The sequence below is a fragment of the Rana temporaria genome, chromosome 8 (genome assembly GCF_905171775.1).
Source record: "Rana temporaria chromosome 8, aRanTem1.1, whole genome shotgun sequence".
In the NCBI taxonomy this organism is placed as follows: Eukaryota; Metazoa; Chordata; class Amphibia; order Anura; family Ranidae; genus Rana; species Rana temporaria.
Window position 1 is genome coordinate 104,437,625 of NC_053496.1, and position 19,993 is coordinate 104,457,617.

The 19,993-nt window shown below is 41.3% G+C and overlaps 1 protein-coding gene and 1 pseudogene across 1 annotated transcript in view; both read right to left on the minus strand.

Annotated features, from left to right (window-relative positions):
- LOC120908941 (cGMP-dependent protein kinase 2-like) overlaps window positions 1–13,149 on the minus strand; it is a 215,630-nt gene extending 202,481 nt beyond the window's left edge. The window contains exon 1 of the mRNA XM_040320466.1: window positions 12,734–13,149. The gene's annotated coding sequence lies outside the window, so the exon portion shown is untranslated. The remainder of the gene's footprint in view (window positions 1–12,733) is intronic.
- Window positions 13,150–19,153: 6,004 nt separating this feature from the next.
- LOC120912546 lies at window positions 19,154–19,330 on the minus strand (annotated as a pseudogene).
- Window positions 19,331–19,993: the final 663 nt, after the last annotated feature.

Below are 19,993 nucleotides of genomic sequence, written 5' to 3' on the forward strand. Positions count from 1 at the left end.
GGGGGTGTCCCGGCTCTCAGGGCCATGCAAATATCGCCCAAATCGGGTGATAGCCCTTGCAAGTATTTGCTTTTCTCGCACCGAAAAATTCAACTTTCGTCGCTTTGGTGCCATCTCACCCAACACTCAGCACCAAACACACACACAAATCTAACACAACAAACAAACACAAATACACACAGAACAAACACACACAAAAAGACACAGAACAAACACACCCAAAAAGACACAGAACAAACACACACAAAAAGACACAGAACAAACACACACAAAAATTAAACCGCAAACACAAGACACCAAAATCAAACAACACAAGCAGACAGCTAATACAAATTCAAAAACAAACACAGAAAAAACAAACAGAAAAAAAACACAGCTACTACAACCTCCTACTTCTATAAATCTTTTATCTAACAATACTACACTCACCAACAAACACCAACAGACAACAGAGCAAAAGCAACTTGCTTTAGGAAAGGGAACACAGGGATGTACTTTTGCAATGGAAGTGCGTTTGTGTGGGGCTATTTATACACAGGGCGTATCTCACTAAGTCTGCTTGGCCTTTTTCCTATGTCACTGATTGCGCCGGCCCGAGTTCTGAGCATGCCCAGTGAGGTGCAGATTCGTGCGCGCATGCGCAGTACGGCCGGCCCTTCATTTGCATGGGGTCACGGCTCATTTCAATGGAGCACGCCCACTTCCTTCCCACTTGCAATAACCCCGCCTTACGCCTCGGTATTTACGTTACGCTGGCGCACATTTGGGCGCAAATGCTCTGTGGATACGTTAGGACAAACTAAATTTGCGCCGCTCTACGTGAATCTGGCCCCCAGTGCCCAGAACTCTTTGGAGGACTTATTCCAAAAGCCTGGCATCATGCACATGCCATTTTGATAAATCTACATCCTATATACAGCATCCTATTTATCATACTATTACCTTATTAAAAGCATCTAATACAAATGTTGTAAAAAAAATGGTTAATGCTTAGACACTGGCTAAGAATAGACTACTGACGCGTACACGCGATCGGACATTCCAACAACAAAACCGTGTTTTTTCAAACTTGTTTTGCATACACACGGTCACACAAATGTCAGAAATTCCAAACGTCAATAACGCGGTCACGTACAACAATATGACGAGCCAAGAAAAATTAAGTTCAATGATTCCGAGCATGCGTCGAATTGATTCACATGCGTAGGATTTTTGTGCGTCGGAATTGCATACAGACGATCGGAATTTCCGACAAGAACTTTTGTTGACGGAAAAGTTGAGAACCAGCTCTTAAACATTTTTTGTCGGAAATTCCGACAGCAAAAGTCCGATGGAGCCTACACATGGTTGGAATATCTGACCAAAAGCTTACATCGAACATTTGTTGTCGAAAATTTTGACCGTGTGTACATGGCATAAGAGTGGAGGACTTTTACTGCAAATTTGTGTTTGTGGCTGAAATTCCCTTTAATGTATGGTGATATAATTTAGCGAAATAGTCTAGTCAATTGATGTGTAGTTATAGAATTGTTTCATTATTCACTTGTGTTTGATACACACAAGTGAAATTTCTAAATGTCCCTAGAATAATTAAATAAAATGATCTCTCTGCATCTCTCTATACACACATACATTAAGCACAATTTTCTTCATAAATTCACATCCAGGGTCTAGTTCATGGCTAACCACATAATTAGGGCTACACTTATTTTTGTACTCATAAAGCAGAACAACAAAAAACAACTGAAACCCACCAACCTACACATTTGGCATTTTGTTCAACTTTGGTATCTGTAGGCAGTATGTTGTGATCAGTCTTCTACACTTTCCAATAGGCAAAGGCATTTTTTTTTTTTTATCACAGAAGTTTTTTTTTCTGTCCTTCTTCGAACGGTCCAGTATTTTGTTGTGAAACAATTAAAACAGAAGATAATTTTCCTGCACAATGAGCAAAGTGTAACTCAATACAGACATTTACAGTCCTGCATATACTGGTACATTCATATTTCTGCAGTGTATCTCTACAATTATATGTAAGTGATGCTGTTGCAGAAATGAAGCCTGAAAAACAATGGGGCGATGTATATTAAACAAATATACAATATACAGCTAATAGTGAGCTAACAGTGAGCACTCTCCCGCCCAGTCACTCTTATTCCCCCTGATGGCCCGCCAATCTATATGTTATTTGTTTTACTTACCTGCTACAGAAGCCATAAGACTGGTCGTGTAATAATGCAGGGTCCTTATCCTTTCTGCCTATTTTACTTAAAGGGTGGTCCTCAATAATGCATTACACAGTGAATGTAGGGTACTAAAGATGACCACTCTGGTTTGAAGGTAATGTCCTGTACACACGATCGGTCCATCCGATGAAAACGGACCGATGGACCGTTTTCATCGGTTAACCGATGAAGCTGACTGATGGTCAGTCGTGCCTACACACCATCGGTTAAAAAAATGATCGTGTCAGAACGTGGTGACGTAAAACACAACGACGTGCTGAAAAAACGAAGTTCAATGCTTCCAAGCATGCGTCGACTTGATTCTGAGCATGCGTGGATTTTTAACCGTTAAATTTAAAACAAGATTGCTTTTTTTTAACCTATGGATAATTAACGGATGGGGCCCACACACGATCGGTTTGGTCCGATGAAAACAGTCCATCAGACCGTTCTCATCGGTTTGACCGATCGTGTGTACGCAGCATAAGTATTGCAACTGGAGCTGCATTTTTTTTTTTTGCAGAGTCCGGAGGCCCAATGAAAAAAAAAGTTCAGAATCGCTCAGCCTAGCTTAGGGAGCTTCTGAAGTAGTACAGGAATGGTATTGTTCATATATTAAATACAGATTTAAAAAGCATAATATTGATGTGCCTGGAGCTGGGCTTTAAAACAAGCATATAAAAGAAACTCCTGTGGAAACTAGAAAATGTATGTGCTACACTAAAATACACAGTCATGTTTTATTTTTCAGCCTTGTAGTGCAACATAGAAATAATTTATGGCTCCTGGCACAGAAGACTTTAAAATAAACAGGTATGAGAAGAAGATGGTTTTAGCCTGCTGTAACAGTTGAAATGCAGACAGGTTGAATGTAAACAAAACAGTTCAGCATACACAATAGTGCAGCGCTCAACCATTCAATATAAAATAACATTAAAGTGACAGTGCAAAAATATATATATATAAAAAGCAAAAATTCATATATGATGTTCAAAACAATTCAAATATAGTGCATCCGTAAAGTATTCACAACCCTTCACTTTTTCCATATTTTGTAATGTTACAGCCTTATGCAAAAATGGATTATATTCATTATTTTACTCAAAATTCTACAAACAATAAATGACAATGTGAAAGAAGTTTGTTTGAAATCTTTGCAAATTTATTAAAAAATGAAAAAAATCACATGTACATAAATATTCACAACTTTTTCCCCAATACTTTAGTGAAGCACCTTTGGCACAAATTAAAGTCTCAAGTCTTTTGACTATGATGCTACAAGCTTGGCACACCTATTTTTGTTGCAGTTTTATCCATTTTTCTCTTCAATTTTGTTTCTCATGGTCTGAGAGTCCTTCGGGTGCCTATTGGCAAACTCCAGGCGGGCTGTCATATGTCTTTTATTGAGGAGTTCCTTCTGACCACTCTACCATGCAGACCTGATTGGAGGAGTGCTGTAGAGATTGATGTTCTTCTGGAAGGTCCTCCACTCTCCACAGAGAAACTCTGGAGGTCTGACAGAGTGACCATCGGTTCTTGGTCACCTCCCTGACTAAGGCCCTTCTCCCCCGATCACTGAGTTTGACTGGGTGACCCGCTCTAGGAAGAGTCCTGGTGGTTCCAAACTTCTTCCATTTACGGATAATGGAGGTCACTATGCTCATTGGGGCCGTCAATGCTGCAGAAATTTTTCTGTACCCTTCCCCAGATCTGTGCCTTAATACAGAGTCGGTTCTCTAATTAGGCAAATTATTATTATCACCTTATATAACCAAGCGTGTGCCTTTCAAATCACGTCCAATCAACTGAATTTACCATAGGTGGACCCCAATCAAGTTGTAGAAACATCTAAAGGATGATCAGTGGAAACAGGATGCACCTGAGCTCAATTTTGAGTGTCATGGCAAAGGTTGTGAATACTTGCGTACATGTGATTTGTTTGTTTGTTTTTTATAAATTTGCAAAGATTTGACACAAACTTGTTTCACATTGTCATTACAGGGTATTGTTTGTAGAGTCCAAATTGTGGAAAAAGCGAAGTGCTGGCTGTGAATACGTTCCGGATCATCATATAGTGATATCCACATATAAATAAGAAATTCATATATCATCCAGTGATGTCCACATATAATGGAAAGGTTCATTTACTGAAGTGTTTGAAAGTTGATCCCAAATAATAAACAGATGGAAAATCCTAAAATGGCACACAGTAATGTCCACCTCCAGAAAAATGATCAGGAAAGTGCATCTTTGTGTAAAAATTTTACTTAAAGTGCATCCACAGTGTGTTAATTCCACCACCACTATGCATTCACCAGAACGGTAAATGTAATCAGCCTGTTATAGCTTATCCATCTCACAAAGCCTTTGTCTTGATCCGATTCCCCACACTGGATTCCTCAATACTCATCCTGAGTGTAGGGCCAGCCATAGATAGAGAGAATTTCTTTCCTGCAACCACCAGTGTTTACAGGGTAATCCCTCCAGCCAAGCGATTGTGTTCTCCCGGCGGGGGAGCTATGCCCGATGGGAGAAGACAGTGATTATTGCTAGCAGATATAACAGTTGTTTGCAACAATCGCATGTAAAATCTCTCAGGCTTGTTATATCCAAGTTGATCAATCGGGTACATTTGATCAAGGTACATTCAGCCTGGCCATACATGGTTGGAATTTTGGCCGGTTCCTGACAAAAACGAGTGTATTTTTTTTTAAAGCACATTTATCTTTAAAGTACAGGCACTGTTGATCTAAGGCTCCATGCACACAAAAGCTGATAAACTGCAGTTTATTGGCATTATGGCGTTTTTTTAAAAAGCCCATAAACTGAACTCTATGTTAGCCTACCATGCACACATGGGCGTTTTTTAGTTTTAATGAGCTTTGGAGTTTATTGGCTTTTTTCTCAACGCCTCGAAAATTTGCATTTAAAGTGCCGTTTTTCAATGGGAAAAAACGCAAAAAAGCGCAAAACGCAGAACAACGCTCAAAAACACTGGCGGCTGCGTTTTTAGCATTTTTTTTATCCATTGAAAAAAAAACGCTACACTGAAAAACGCGAATAAATGCTATTGCAAAAACACAGAAAAACGTTGAAAGGCTCCCTGCAAAGCTATTGGCGTTTTTTTATAGCTTTTTTTAGCTTCTGTGTGCATGGAGCCTAAGAGTGGAACGAAGCATTAAGAACCCCTAAATTGTTATTTTTTAACATGGTCCATCACCAAGTATTTAATTATTTATTTACCCCTATGCGTTAAAAAAACTAGAATTGAATGTAAGGTCTCTGGTATTTTTGTGAAAGATGAGATGGTCTGGGGCCTTTTGTAATTGCAGATGTATGACCAGCTTCCCTGTGGTCACATTTTTACTACTTTACTACAGTCATTGAAGCAGATCCAGTGTGAATAGATATTGTTTAACGATAAACGACGTAGCAGGCTGCAGAACAGCGAAGCTCCCTTGCTCACCCCTGCAACTAAGGGGAGATGGAGAGTAAGCCCTTTCCCTTCAATGCACATTATTTCTCTCTACACTTAAGTAAACTTTGATAACAGAAAAAGCTGAACACTAAAGTACAAATTAAACCTTTCCAACATTAATGCATATTCACATGCTACAATTTTCATCAGGAAAAAGAAAAACAAATGAGGCTAGTAGTGTACCATATAGTTCTAAAGCTGTCAATTGCTGTTCAACCCCAAACTGCAAAAATGTAATATTTCAATCCAGAGTGATTGAAAAGAAAAGGGGGCTAAAAGAACACCAAGACATTCTGTGATGTATCAAAAAGTCAGAATACTTTATTAACCACTTGCCGACCTCCTCATGTAAATATACGTCAGCAGAATGGCACGGACAGGCACATGCACGTACCTATACGTCCTCTGCTTGACGCGGGTGGGGGGTCCGATCGGGTCCCCCCCCCCCCCCGGTACATGCGGCGGTCAGCAAGCCTCGGGGAGCGATCCGGGACGACGGCGCGGCTATTCGTTTATAGCCGCTCCGTCGCGAACGCTCCCCGGAGCTGAACAACGGGGAGAGCTGTGTGTAAACACGGCTTCCCCGTGCTTCACTATGGCGGCGCATCGATCGAGTGATCCCTTTTATTAGGGAGACTCGATCGATGATGTCAGTCCTACAGCCACACCCCCTTACAGTTGTAAACACACACACACTGAACGCTAAATGTTACAGTGCCCCCTGTGTTTAACTCCCAAACTGCAACTGTCATTTTCACAATAAAGAATGCAATTTAAATGCATTTTTTGCTGTGAAAATGACAATTGTCCCAAAAATGTGTCAAAATTGTCCGAAGTGTCCGCAATAATGTCGCAGTCACGAAAAAAAATCGCTGATCACCGCCATTAGTAGTAAAAAAAATAAAGAAAATAAAAATGCAATAAAACTATCCCCTATTTTGTAAACGCTATAAATTTTGCGCAAACCAACCGGTAGAAGAATACGTATAGGCCTAAACTGAGGAAAACAAAAATTTTTATATATGTTTTTGGGGGATATTTATTATAGCAAAAAGTAAAAAAATATTGAATTTTTTTCAAAATTGTCGCTTTATTTTTTTTATAGCGCTAAAAATAAAAACCGCAGAGGTGATCAAATACCACCAAAAGAAAGCTCTATTTGTGAGGGAAAAAGAACGCCAATTTTGTTTGGGAGCCACGTCGCATGACCGCGCAATTGTCTGTTAAAGCGACGCAGTCCCGAACTGTAAAAACCCCTTGGGTCTTTAGGCAGCATATTGGTCCGGGGCTTAAGTGGTTAAATAATGTACATGGTAGGTGGAATAATATTTGAAGACTAAAAGAGTATTATGAACTGAATGAAAATTGCCAAACAGATCATAATGACTCACACATAATAAGGACACACATGACAAACATGTAACAATAAACACAGTCCGGACGCCAGGTAATTTGAGAGGGGATCCACTCTAAGCGGGAAATCCCATGATGCACAAAAATTCTGTATTGAGTGTGAGACCCACACTCAAATCACCCTGGAGGCTCGAGCCACGAAAGCAGAAGAAGGAAAGGATAAGGCTGGAGAACCTAATGGGTGATTGGCTGTAATGGTGGAAATAAAGAGAGATCGGGGCGTTTACGGGGAACACAGTCCATCAAATAATCTCATCCAGCGATCCACTATAACCACTGTATACTCAGACCACCACGGTGAGTATGCCCAGGATAGCAGGTGGGAGTGTATTATTGATACAGTTCATCAAACATAGGTATACTGTCATCCCAAAGTTTCGTCCTTCAATGCATTACCACTCCTACGGGTATCGTGGAGCTCCAATAGGACTGTGTGAAGGATGCTTCAGTAATTCTCCCTGCTCGTTATGCTGTGTGTGTGTTAGAGGATTTCAGGTGACTCATTCCTCGGCTAACAGGCTGTTGATATGGTAATGACCTTTCCTCAGCCAGTCCTAGTTCAAAGGGGCTCATGTTAATTATTCTGATTGCTTCATTGTGGTAATTATCGCTTCTACATGCAGGGCCGGGCTGTCTAGATATTGTATTCTTTACAACTAGTAATTACCTTCACTGATGTCATTATCTAAAGAAAATGTGTTTTCAGAATCGGCTCCGTCGTGTCTGCCTAATCATCTGTATGGAAGCCCCAGTGTGAGGGGGCGGAGATTTGTCATTGTAACAGTTTTGGAAATGACATATAAGCTCTGTGTTATACCATTAAAGGCTGTCTTGTTCTAGCAGTAAGCCTGGACTCATGTGTGGCTTAATGGGCGATCTCAGGAATATTCCTCCTAGTGGAATATTGGGTGATGTTCTTATGGAAGAAGGGAATATTTGACGGGGATATCATACCAATACCGTCACAGACTGGCTGTTGTCTGTTCATCAGATATGACAGGAGAAATATACACCACAGCTATGTTAGGTAAGGTGCTGTAACCACAAGCGGTATTTGGATTGGGATGACAAAACACACCATCACGGTAGGAACATGAAAAGGTCCCAGATCCGAGGACACCTGCTGGGCAAACAGAAGGAAAGTCTGTCTCTGTTGCTGGGTACACGATCGTACCACTTTCTCCTTCAGGGGCTCGCCGTCACTATGGAGCTGCGGCGTAGCGTGGCGACGTGGCGGCCGGACGGGATGACGTCAACTAGTTTTGCATTGAGAGTGCGTAGCTTCGCCCTCTCAAATTACCTGGCGTCCGGACTGTGTTCATTGTTACATGTTTGTCATGTGTGTTCTAGTTATGTGTGAGTCATTATGATTTGTTTGGCAATTTTCATTCAGTTCCTACGATTTTCTTTTAGTCTTCAAATATTTATCCACCTACCATGTACATTATTTAATAAAGTATTCTGACTTTTTGATACATCACAGAATGATGTCTTGGTGTTCTTTTAGCCCCCTTCTCTTTTCAATCACTCTGGATTGAAATATTTTACAATTTTCATCAGTAGGGCCTATAATGAGTATTACTGAATCAAGAAATAGAAAACGCACATCAGTGCATCACACAGATGTGAACGAGCACAATTAAAAACAATGGGTAACCTGTGTGCTTAATAATGCATATTAAAGCCTTTAGTATACACATTTGTCTTTTTTCCTACAGTAAAACACATAATAGGTCCCTTATTTAAACTATAATTAAATTCAAATTCACTTTTTTTGTTTTAGCTAGAGCGAAGAGGGAATAGAACACCTGTAAAGTCTTAATTTCTGTCTGTGACCCCGTTAGGGAGGGTCAGTCTAAATATCCTGTTTACTGCTATCACTGAGAGTGAAAGTAAAAGAAAATCTCACATTTGAAGCTAACACCAAAACAGGATTAGAAGGGAAATCTTCCAATGGGGACACTAGTTCTGGTGACAACAAGGGATTACCTCTTTTTACAAAGATTTATTCTCAATTCCTGGCTATGGGACCAGAAGTGAAGGGAATTCTCTCCAATGGCAGGTGGCAGGTAAAAACTGACAGGAGTTATAAAGCCTCTTACTCTACCAAAAATGGAAACAAAAATGTGTTGCCTTTAGTTCTGCTTTAAGACACACAATAGGCTCCACTTCCCACACTACCTTTATTTCCCAGAAATTTTCCTCTACCTTAGACTACAAGTGCAGCTGAGCAGCAAGCTTCTTTTATTAACTGGAAATATACTACTTTTTTTTTAAAGAAATACATTGTATAAGCATTCTTTGTAAATTATTTTCAGTACAAAAGATAATTTAAAATGTTAATTTGTTTTCATGGTTTCCAGCATGCTCATGCCTCCTGCTGTTTACAGAGCCCTGATAAAGTCCCTTGGGTGAAACACGTCAGTGAGTGATGTCCTGGTGGTGCACTCTACTTAAAAGTATAATAAAGACATATACCTGCTGGAAGAGGGCCTCCTTTTTTTGCATTGTTTACAGGGCCTTCTAACTCAAGCTGGAGCTTAAACACACAAGTTCCCAATAGGGATAAAGACAGCAATAAAAACCTTTACGAAAGCTCTAACCTTTCCCAAATATATCCAAAGCAAAATAAGTTCTGTCTGAAGTTGGGCTTCACAATATGGAAGAAGGGCCATTAATCTGTGTAATCTAGTTTGTAGTGATGAAAACACTCTAATGTATTGATGTCAGATGGTAAAGGAGTCTGGCACATCGCTATCTCTGAAGAGAACAAGACTACTATGTAAAAAAGGGGGGATAACAAGACTACTATGTATAGGGAATTTGGCCAGAAGGGTCCTTAGAAGGTCCGAGCAGTTAAATTAACCAATATATGAGCTGTATTATATTTTGTTACACAGGGACACATTCTTTAATTAACCAGAACAAGCAACATACATTTTTTACTGTACAAATAAAAATTCCCTTTGTGCATGATATCTAAACAAAACGCATACATAACATTGCTAATTGTTGATCTTGACCCTCTGTTATCCTAAATAACATTCGTTTTAGGTCTACTAGATAATGATTACGAATGTGCATCAGTTATAAGTATGTCAAGCTAACACACAGCATTTTGGCAAATAAAACAAACAGTTTCACAATTTCACAAAGGTTCTGTGTCAAAATAAAATATATTAAGATTATTAGGTATCAAGAATCAGCCATAAAAATACATTAGACTTTGACTCAAGGTCATTTTAACAGGAAGAAAAATGGGCATTTGCTCCAGGCCCACTGGGACAGACACTCCAATAAGCAACATATTTACCAAAGAAAGCCATAAATTCAGGTCCCAGGTGATTTAGGAAACCCCTTGTTTTAAAGAGGGTACTGCCATCTTTGAACTTAAGCCCTGTACACACGATAGGTTAGTCTGATGAAAACAGTGTGATGGATTTTTCCATCAGTTATCCGATGAAGCTGACTGATGATCAGTCGTGCCTACACACCAAAAACGATCGTCTCAGAACGCGGTGACGTAAAAGACAACGAGGTGCTGAAAAAAATTAAGTTCAATGCTTCCAAGCATGCGTCAATTTGATTCTGAGCATGCATGGATTTTTAACTGATGGACGTACCTACAGACGATCGTTTTTTTCTATAGGTTTTTTATCCATCAAATAATTTTAAAACAAGTACCTATTTTTTAACCTATGGATAAATAACCGATGGGGCTCACACATGATCGGTTTGGTCCATCAGACCGTTTTCGTCAGACTAACCTATCATGTGTACGCAGCATTAGAGGACCAATGCAGTTGTTTAGATGCATAAATAAAATGGTGTTTAACCTATACCCATCAAATCCACACCATTAACCTAAATCAACTGAATGTTCCCACAACAGCAGATTTGTGATATTTCCTTCAAAGAAATCTAAAGGGTTAAGAAAAGACAGTATTTAAGAAAAAAGCATGTAAAAGTAAGTTATGGAACCTCCTGAAATAACATGACGTCTGGGGTATGATGAGAAGTGGCTTAACCGAGTGCTGTCATGTACTGGTGAGGGACAGGGAGCTTGTCTAATCCTATGAAATATTATCAGAATATTGGTATTAGTGTAGAGAGTATTTATGGCACGCTAGTAATGCTTTTAACAGGTTTGCAGTTATACTGACATTTAGGGTTCCAGTACACATACAGACTATGAACATCCAGTAAATAGCTGGTACATGGATAGCCTGATAATCTTTCTACATGGTTATTATCTACTTGAATATACTGTATTTATTGGCGTATAACACTCACTTTTTTACCCTGAAAATAGAGGGTAAACTGTGTCTGCGTGTTATACGCAGGGGGGCGGTGGAACGTTTTTTTTCTAAAACTTCCCTCTTAAAGTTAGGGTGCGTGTTATACACCTATGCGTGTTATACGCCGATAAATACAGTCATTTTGGCAAGAAAGAACATCTACTCAGCACATTGGTACACGTATAGCGAGCTTTCGTTTGTTTCCTAAAAACTTTGAAACCCAACAGGGGTGCTCTCCTATACAGGTTCAGATTAGGCTGCCCAAGACTGAGCCCAAATTGGGTTAGTTGGCCCAAACTTTGTGTGTATTCCCAGCTTTAAGAACTCCAACAAGAGTCAGTTTCTTTAGAATGTAAAGTTAGTATCTGGATTTTAGACGGATGTCCAGAACCACTTATATATTAAAGTGACCCTGGCAGAAAGGCCCATTTATATAGGTCACCATACGTTACTAAGCACATATGATGTGATGGCTTTCCAGTTATTGCTTGTCACAAAAAGAGAGAGAAATAAAAGCACGTCATGCCTATATTGTTTATTAAACTCTAAATTATTAATACCAGATTCTTCTGTACAAAAGAATTCACAAGAGGCAACCTTTATAGCTTACGTATTGTGAATCTACACTGATAAATTTAAAGATTAAATCAATAATATGTTACACATACAATGTATATTTGTGTGTATACAGTATGTGAAAATATCTAACTATTTCAAATTTTCTATTTTCTTAAATATATATAATATTACACCTTAACATGTGTAGAGTATCATCGTAGTAAGAAGGCAATCTAGAATTAATACAATGGAATAGTCATTTAAATACAAAATTTCAAATTTTAACAGGTTTATTACAGAATCTTAAGATTTTTTCTCATGTTAACCTATAGGAAATAAGAAAATAAAACCTTCTAATTAACATACTGACATCAAAAGCCATCCATTAATACGTGTGGTCACGACCTTATCTTGTACAGACACAAAGCTTCGAGATGTCACTGTAGACGTTGGGTGCACTCTGAATCTGAACAATATACGTATACAGCAAACACATTGTCACTCCGAACAAAAAAAAAAAAAAAATGCATGAAGGAAGCAGAAGCAGCAGACAGGCTTGTGTGTGTAATCACTTGTCACACATGAAAAAAGATGTGCACTGCGTGCTTCTATCATTGGACTCGAAAGACAGGGACCATGCAACTTGCTAACCCTATGCAAAAAGGAGGAAAAATAATAAAAAAATTCATTTATATCAAACTGCAGGAGAAGTTTACAAGGCAAAGGGCATGGGGAAGCTGACCACTCTAAGGTGAACCTACCTCTGATTCCTTGGGGGTGATGAGATCCTTCCAGGTGACAGGCACAGGGGTCAGTGTAATGATCCCAATAGAAGGAAAGCTCCTTAGTTGCTGATGTTTGTAGCTGCAGGTCCCTCTCAGGATACTGCACTGCACAGGCATCCCGCTGCCCTTTTTACATCTTAGCTTTCAGGGTACATCCACCTTGACTGGCATTATTGTGGTCACTTTGGGACAGCTGGCGAGGAAGCAGCATGGGATAGGTCACCACTGCTGTTTTTCTGCTTAGCATTTTCTCTCCACCTCTACAGCAAGTGTGCTTACTATCAGGGCTTACAGCAACTGGAGAGCATTCACAGCAGCTGTGAAAATATGACAGATAGAAAGGGGTATGGGGAACAGAGGCTGTGAGTGCCATCTGCAGGGAAACACAGGCAGCAAAAACACATCAGCCTTTTATTATGCCTGCAGTACAATGGAGAGGGTTATCCAATTCCAGCACACATAATACCTTTTATATAAACTGGTCATATTGACCGCATGGGCATTTAAATGTGAAAGAACACAGCATTTTTAAATGAAACCTACTATGAGAAAAGCATAGAGGTTTTCACTGATGACCTATCCTGTATCCATGTAAAATGCTAGTTGCTTGGCTATCATGTTTACCATTTTGCTTTGAAACTTTAAAGTGGTGTTCCACCCCAAAAAAAATAAAAGCCAGCAGTTACACATACTGCAGCTGCTGGCTTTTAATAATAGGACACTTACCTGTCCTGGAGTCCAGCGATATCGGCACCCGCAGCTGTTTCCATCGTGCCATTGCGGGGAAGGGAACCCGGCAGTGTAGCCTTTCGGCTTCACGCCGGGAACCCTAGTGTGCATGCGTGAGGCCCGCTGCTCTCTCCTACTGGCACGGCAGCCAGGAGAGGAGGAGGGAGCCCTGCAGTGACGTCACGGGACTCCCAGGTAGTGGGAAAGGATACCTGTCAAAGACATGTATCCTGTCCCTCCTCCCCCTGAAAGGTGCCAATTGTGGCACCAGAGGGGGGAGGGGGGAGTCAGATGAGCGGAAGTTCCACTTTTGGGTTTTAAAGCTGAACCCTGGGATTAGCAACTGTCTAAATACAAGCAGCATGTGTATTCTGACTTGAACCTAGATGTGCTTTGTGCATGTCTGTGCAGTAATCTAGTGTGAACCTCTGCCTCCTGTAATAGGGATGGGACATTGCTGCTCTCTCTGCTTATGTAGAGTAAATCATCTTGCCTCTGCGCCCCTCCTGTAGTTTTCTACAGGCAGCCTGTAGTTGTTGAAGCCTGCTTGGTCCTTCCCACAGCTCTGCTCTTTACACAGGCTATGTACAGCACAGTAATGATCCCACAGCTATTTTACAAGGTAATATCTTGGCTTGCAAAAGCATTTGCTGCACACAAAGTGAATCTACACTCACCAACCACTTTATTAGGTACAACTACGTCCACTAACACACAGCTCCTTTCTCTATCTACAGCGTAGAGAGCGTCCTGACTCTCCAGTAGTCCAAGGGAGAGGGGGCGAGCACAACACTCCACACCAGGGAGAAAGCCTCGCATTACTGTGTGGAGTTGCAGAAAGAAGAACAGGAAGTGAGGATTTCTCAGAAGAAATAAGGACATTTAAAATCAAAAGGTAAAGGAAGCTATTTAGGGAAAAAAATTGTACCTTTACCTTTATTTTTTTGGGAGGAGGAGGGGAGATAATACATTATTAAATGGGTTGGGATTTGGTAGAAGGTGTGTTAAAAGTGTTCCAGTACATGGGACCTATTTTAGCCTCTGGCTTTAGTTATTTTTTGATAATTTTATGTAAAAAATTCATATAAAACACAATGAATGGGGGGGGGGGGGGGTTGCCAAGTCGAGTGGATGGCTGTGTGACTCCCCAGCTTTGCAGCAATTTCAGCTTAAATGACCCCACAGTGACTGTCAACAAGGATAATACCCACTTGTACCTCGCCCTGACATCGCTGCACCTTCTGGGCACCATGTCCAAACAAAGGAAGGACGACAAACCACCCAAAAAGCTCACCACATTCTTCTCCCCATCTGGCCTGGTGAGCAGTCAAGATGATGCCTGGCGGAGCTCGTGGACTCCCAGCGTGGCTCACATCTCCTCCCAGGCAAAGCCTTGCACAGCAGCTACAGCTCTCTCCTTCTATAAAATGACACTGGTGAGTCCTCTCCTCAGGGCCATCTTTTCGCCCAGCGACCCCACCCAAGAATCATTAAGATGTCACAAAGTTCGCTGCCCATTGTAACAGTGCTGTACGGTGCGGCTCACTCACAGAGACAGAGTGCCGCCCGATCAGTCCCGATATCAGTCAGAGACTCAGCGGCGGGCAGTGTGAGTCAGCTGTCACTGTGAAGAACGGAGCCAATGCTTTTTGTGTAGTTCTGGCTCTTCACAGGCGGAGTGATATCAAATGAACTTCGCCTGTGACAGATACAGGAAGCATCGGCTCTGCTCTCTACTGCAGCCGCATGCTTCCTGTCACACATCCGCGCTTCAGAGGAGCCAGGCAGCAGTGCACATGCCAGCATTAATACCCACCTGAACCAGCAGTACCCATGCCAGCATTAATACCCACCAGCACCAGCAGTGCCATAGACTTCATGCCAATTATAAAGGAATTCTCTACAAAGAAGTATCGCACATTTAATAAATAATTAGTGCTTTAATACTGTCCCATTTCAATCTATAATTTCTTGCTTTTCAAGCTTGTGTTATATTGTCCAAACGTGGTGTCAATGTTTAAACACTGATTTTGTTGGAAGTACCAATAAATATAGCATTATTGATAATTTGCATTTTTATTCTAATGCGTGATTGCGTAGACAGGGCCCCAGTGCACTGTATTGCCTGGGGGCCTATAATGCTCTTAAGATTGCACTGCCTCTCCTCCTAACTCACACACCACAGTCAGCCCAGCCAAATATAGGCTCAAAACAAATGAACCAGAACAGACACAAACTAACTCAGCCCATTGCCTGTTCTCTCTCCCTCCTCCACAACAATCCTCTATGCTGGACCCATTCTCTGCTTCAGACCAACCACTGGCGCAATAAAAAATATGCTGCTCTCCTTAAGACAAACACTGTACAATGATTTATCCACTGCGGTATCCTCTTTATCCAGCCTAGTTCAGCAACATGATCAGCAAATTAACCATATAGAGACTAAGATAGATGATCTACTACTGTACTGTATATACTGCCCATAATGACCTAGTGGATAGCTTTGCAGACCATGAGGACAAAGTCATTAAGCTCAAGCTTGCAGAATCAGTCCAACAATCAGACTTGGTTCAATAATTGCAGTCCCTCATGCACATTTTGATACCTGACCTAGCCTACTGTGACCTGGAAATTGACAGGACACACAGACAGGGGCGGACTGACCCTAGGGGGGCCCATTAGGGTTGCCAGCCTCAGTAAAACTAGGATAAGTATGTAAAAATCTGTGTTTTAAAAAAAATCCCAAGTTTATAGCTGCCCCGCCTCTCCAGTACCTTTTCAGTGTGTGTATGTATACTGTGTGTATATATTGTGTGTGTGTAAGTCGTCTCCAAGATACAGCAAAGTCACGAACGAGGAAAGCAACTTTGACACCAACTTTTGTGAAACAGTTCTTTTCTTTTATTGTAACAAGGTATTAAACCGAAACCCCAAAATGAACACAGCAATAAGGTTACATACACCCAGCCGTAGCTGAGAACCCCTGTGCTGCACAGCAAGATGCCCCCGGGTGGATACCGAGGCAATTTGCCGTAATTTGCCTATTGGAGGATACAACTAGGACTGTCCCTCCGTACCTTTTATTACCCTTATCAGAACGCGAACGATTGTGTATATGCTTAGTTTCGGGGTCACCTGCGGTACAGCACAGCAGCTTACAAACTTATCACTTCTATGCAATATTTACCCCCTCCCTTTTACATAACCGGTATGATAACACGTGTGTAAGTTCTTCTTCCTCAATGAAGACACTAAACAGGTTTGTAGTTTGGAAGATTGCTCGCCATATGCAATGTCTCTTTAAGTAGCAGGATCCTTGTACTAATGGTAGCAACACTTTTGGCCTGATACACTGTAATGACCCTGACTGACTAACTACAGGCCTAATCTTTAGGCGCCAAACATCACTAGGCGGTGCGTGCACGATATTACTGACCCGGGTCTTGAACTGTAGCCGATGATGTCTTCCAACCGATTAACAAAAGTCCTTTCAGCAATCATGAGATACTGCAGGTGAGGTAGTTCTCTGTGTCTCAACTCCTATCAGCCTTCCTGAAAAATGATCCCCTTTTCCTCCGAACAGGCTCTGTACTGAACGGTGGTTACTCAGCTGCTGTTCCTGAAGCTCTAGGACGCACAGTCCCCAGCTGGATGCAAACGGATTCAATTTTCACACAGTTCCACAAAACATGTCTGCTCCAACTGCTTCCTGATTCCAGCTTCTCCAGCTCAGCTCCACCTCCTCTAAAAAAGCAAGAGCTTGCAGTCTGTAGAAACAGCGGCCTCTTGTGGTCAAAACTCAGAATGGCAATTATACACAAAGAGTGAACAATGGGAACTGCTTCACAATCTCACATGTGTATACTGTGTATGTATACTATATGTGTGTGTATACTGTGTGGCCCCATAATCTAATATTGCCCGGGGGCCCCCATAATCTCCTATTGCCCGGGGGTCCCATGAGTTGTCAGTCCACCCCTGCACACAGACTTCCTAAGCCTCCACACCTCCCTGCTTCTACACCCAGAGATGTTCTGGTCTGCGTACATTAAAATTTAGGAACACGTCATGTATGCAGCTAAATGCACAGCAACACTGCCTGATTCCTTCTCCACAGTCGCCTTCTATGCTGATCTATTCAAGGCGACTATGGAAAAATCGCAGACAACTTACAACTATCGCCAAGGCTCTCCAAAATCACAAAATCCCCTACAAATTTGGGTTTCCTACCAAATTGCTCATCACACACCAGAATAAAACTTACATGGTGAGAACACTTCCTGGGGGCCTCAAACTGTAGAGACATTGGCGCATTATGCCAGAAGGTGTACCAGACCCTTCTGATTAACTGTTTACCCACATGGAAACTGAAGGAGCATACCAAGATGGCTAATGATGCACTATATACCCTTTCTTCTCCATTCATGCCAAAAGATGGCTGTGCTCCTGCAGTACCACTCACTTTTATACCTCCTGCCTTAACGTTTGATCCCTGATCCGCTTGAAGAACAGTGGATCATTTCCCCCATGTTATATGTTTGCAGTAGTTACTGCACATTATTCTTGTTCTTTTCAAGCTCTCGTTTTTTTTTTTTTTTTTTTATCAATCTCCTGTACTAGCTACTCCCCAATGACGCTTTAATCAAGTTGGACTTGAATTCCCATTACATTGGCCTACCAGTGACTTATTTGAGCCTACCTCACATAAAGACTATTTTTCTCAAACCTTTGTTCACTACCCCATTTAATGGGACTACTCACCTTATAAATTATACTCCACTATGGCCTTTAAAATTGTCTCTATAAATGCAAAGGATTTAAATTCTCCCCAGAAACTATCTGCACTGCTTAAAGAAAGCCAATAATCAAAAGGTTAAAGTCCTACTAATACAAGAAACCCACTTTGCAGCATCAAAAACCCCTACGTTTGCATTGAAAATATATGACTAGATCTTTTTAGCCTCTGACCCAAAGAAGAAAAACGTAGTACTCACGGCTATGCGAGATCCACTACAATTCAAGCATACCAAACTATTACAGATATCCAAGGTTACTATCTTATCCTAGTATGTGACATCAACCGAACCACATATACGTTGGTCAACTTATAAAATAAAATTAAAAATATAAGTGCAGTGCTATTAATCTAACTTGTGAAATATCCAGTGATAGCAAATGATATTCAAATAAATAAATAAATAAATGCATCTATATAATAATGTGTTCAATTAAAGTTCATATGCTGAAACTTTTCTGCGTTTCAATTATTGTGACTTCTCAGTTCATATATCATCCACCACTGTGCAAATCCTGTCTTCAGCAGATTATGTGCATACCTTCACCAGCTGTTATACCTGCTTCCCTCATACATGAGTCAGAAAGACTCAAAACAATTCCTTTCTTTCAGCTATGGTCTCATCTCTTCAACAGACAGGTGTGAAAAAAGTGTGATGATTCAGTGACCTAGGTGCCATAACTCAAAGTGACCTTCACTCACAGTGAGATTATGGCACCCCTTGTCTGCCACTCCAGGGGCACACGCACCACAGGCTTTCTTCAGGACCCAGCCTTCGGCCAGACCAGTGCAGCCCCCAACCCTACCAGGAGTACCCTTCCGGCTTTCTCTGGTAGAACCTAATATCGGCCACCCAATGACATATGGGCACCATGGTTTCGGTTGCTACCAATATTAACCATCTACAGTAGATACCATTACACCAGAGGATTTGCATAGCCACCACCCCAACCTCCACGATAGTCGGTGCAGTAACACAGCGCCTCCTCTTGGCAACTGATAAGAACAGATACTACACTTGATCTTAGCCATAAGGCCCAAGAAGCAATCCACACTTCAAGATGTGACATAATCCACAATAGGAACCATCTTGTGGTCTGACCACGGCCCTGTCTCCATAACTATAGGAGACTGACTATTAGGACTACCTTGCCTATGGAGATTCAATGCCTCCCTCTTGGTGGACCCGGGTAACCTTCAAAGACATAATACTGAACACCATTCCTTCTTTGAACGTAATGACAAAGCCTACTTGCGTGGGATCCTTATTAAACTGCATAGTAGAACTAAGAAAATTGCACTCACACAGTCAGATCTTAAAAAAAACATAAACAAGTGTAAAACCAATGAGTGCCGCACATCCTCAAATGTTACTTCTGGTCTGGACTGTCACCAGTTATGCCCTACATGTCACATCACGGTCACATTACTTCATCAGGGGGAAAGGGGTGACTCTGTGACATTATATACTAGTATATACTGTATTTAAGTTAAATGGAATATAGGCCATTTTCTTGGAGTCCATGGATCACTGGCAGCCATCTTCTCTTAGTGTCATGGTCTGGGCTCAGGCTCGGAGACCAGTAGCTATAGCAGTAGGGGGACTCCCACTTACCAGCAGGATTGGTAAACAAGCAGGTCACCCTGGCAAATAACGCAGACTCATCTGAGGTGCGTTACCAGAGCTGGTGTTCACCAGAGCTCCTGTTGCT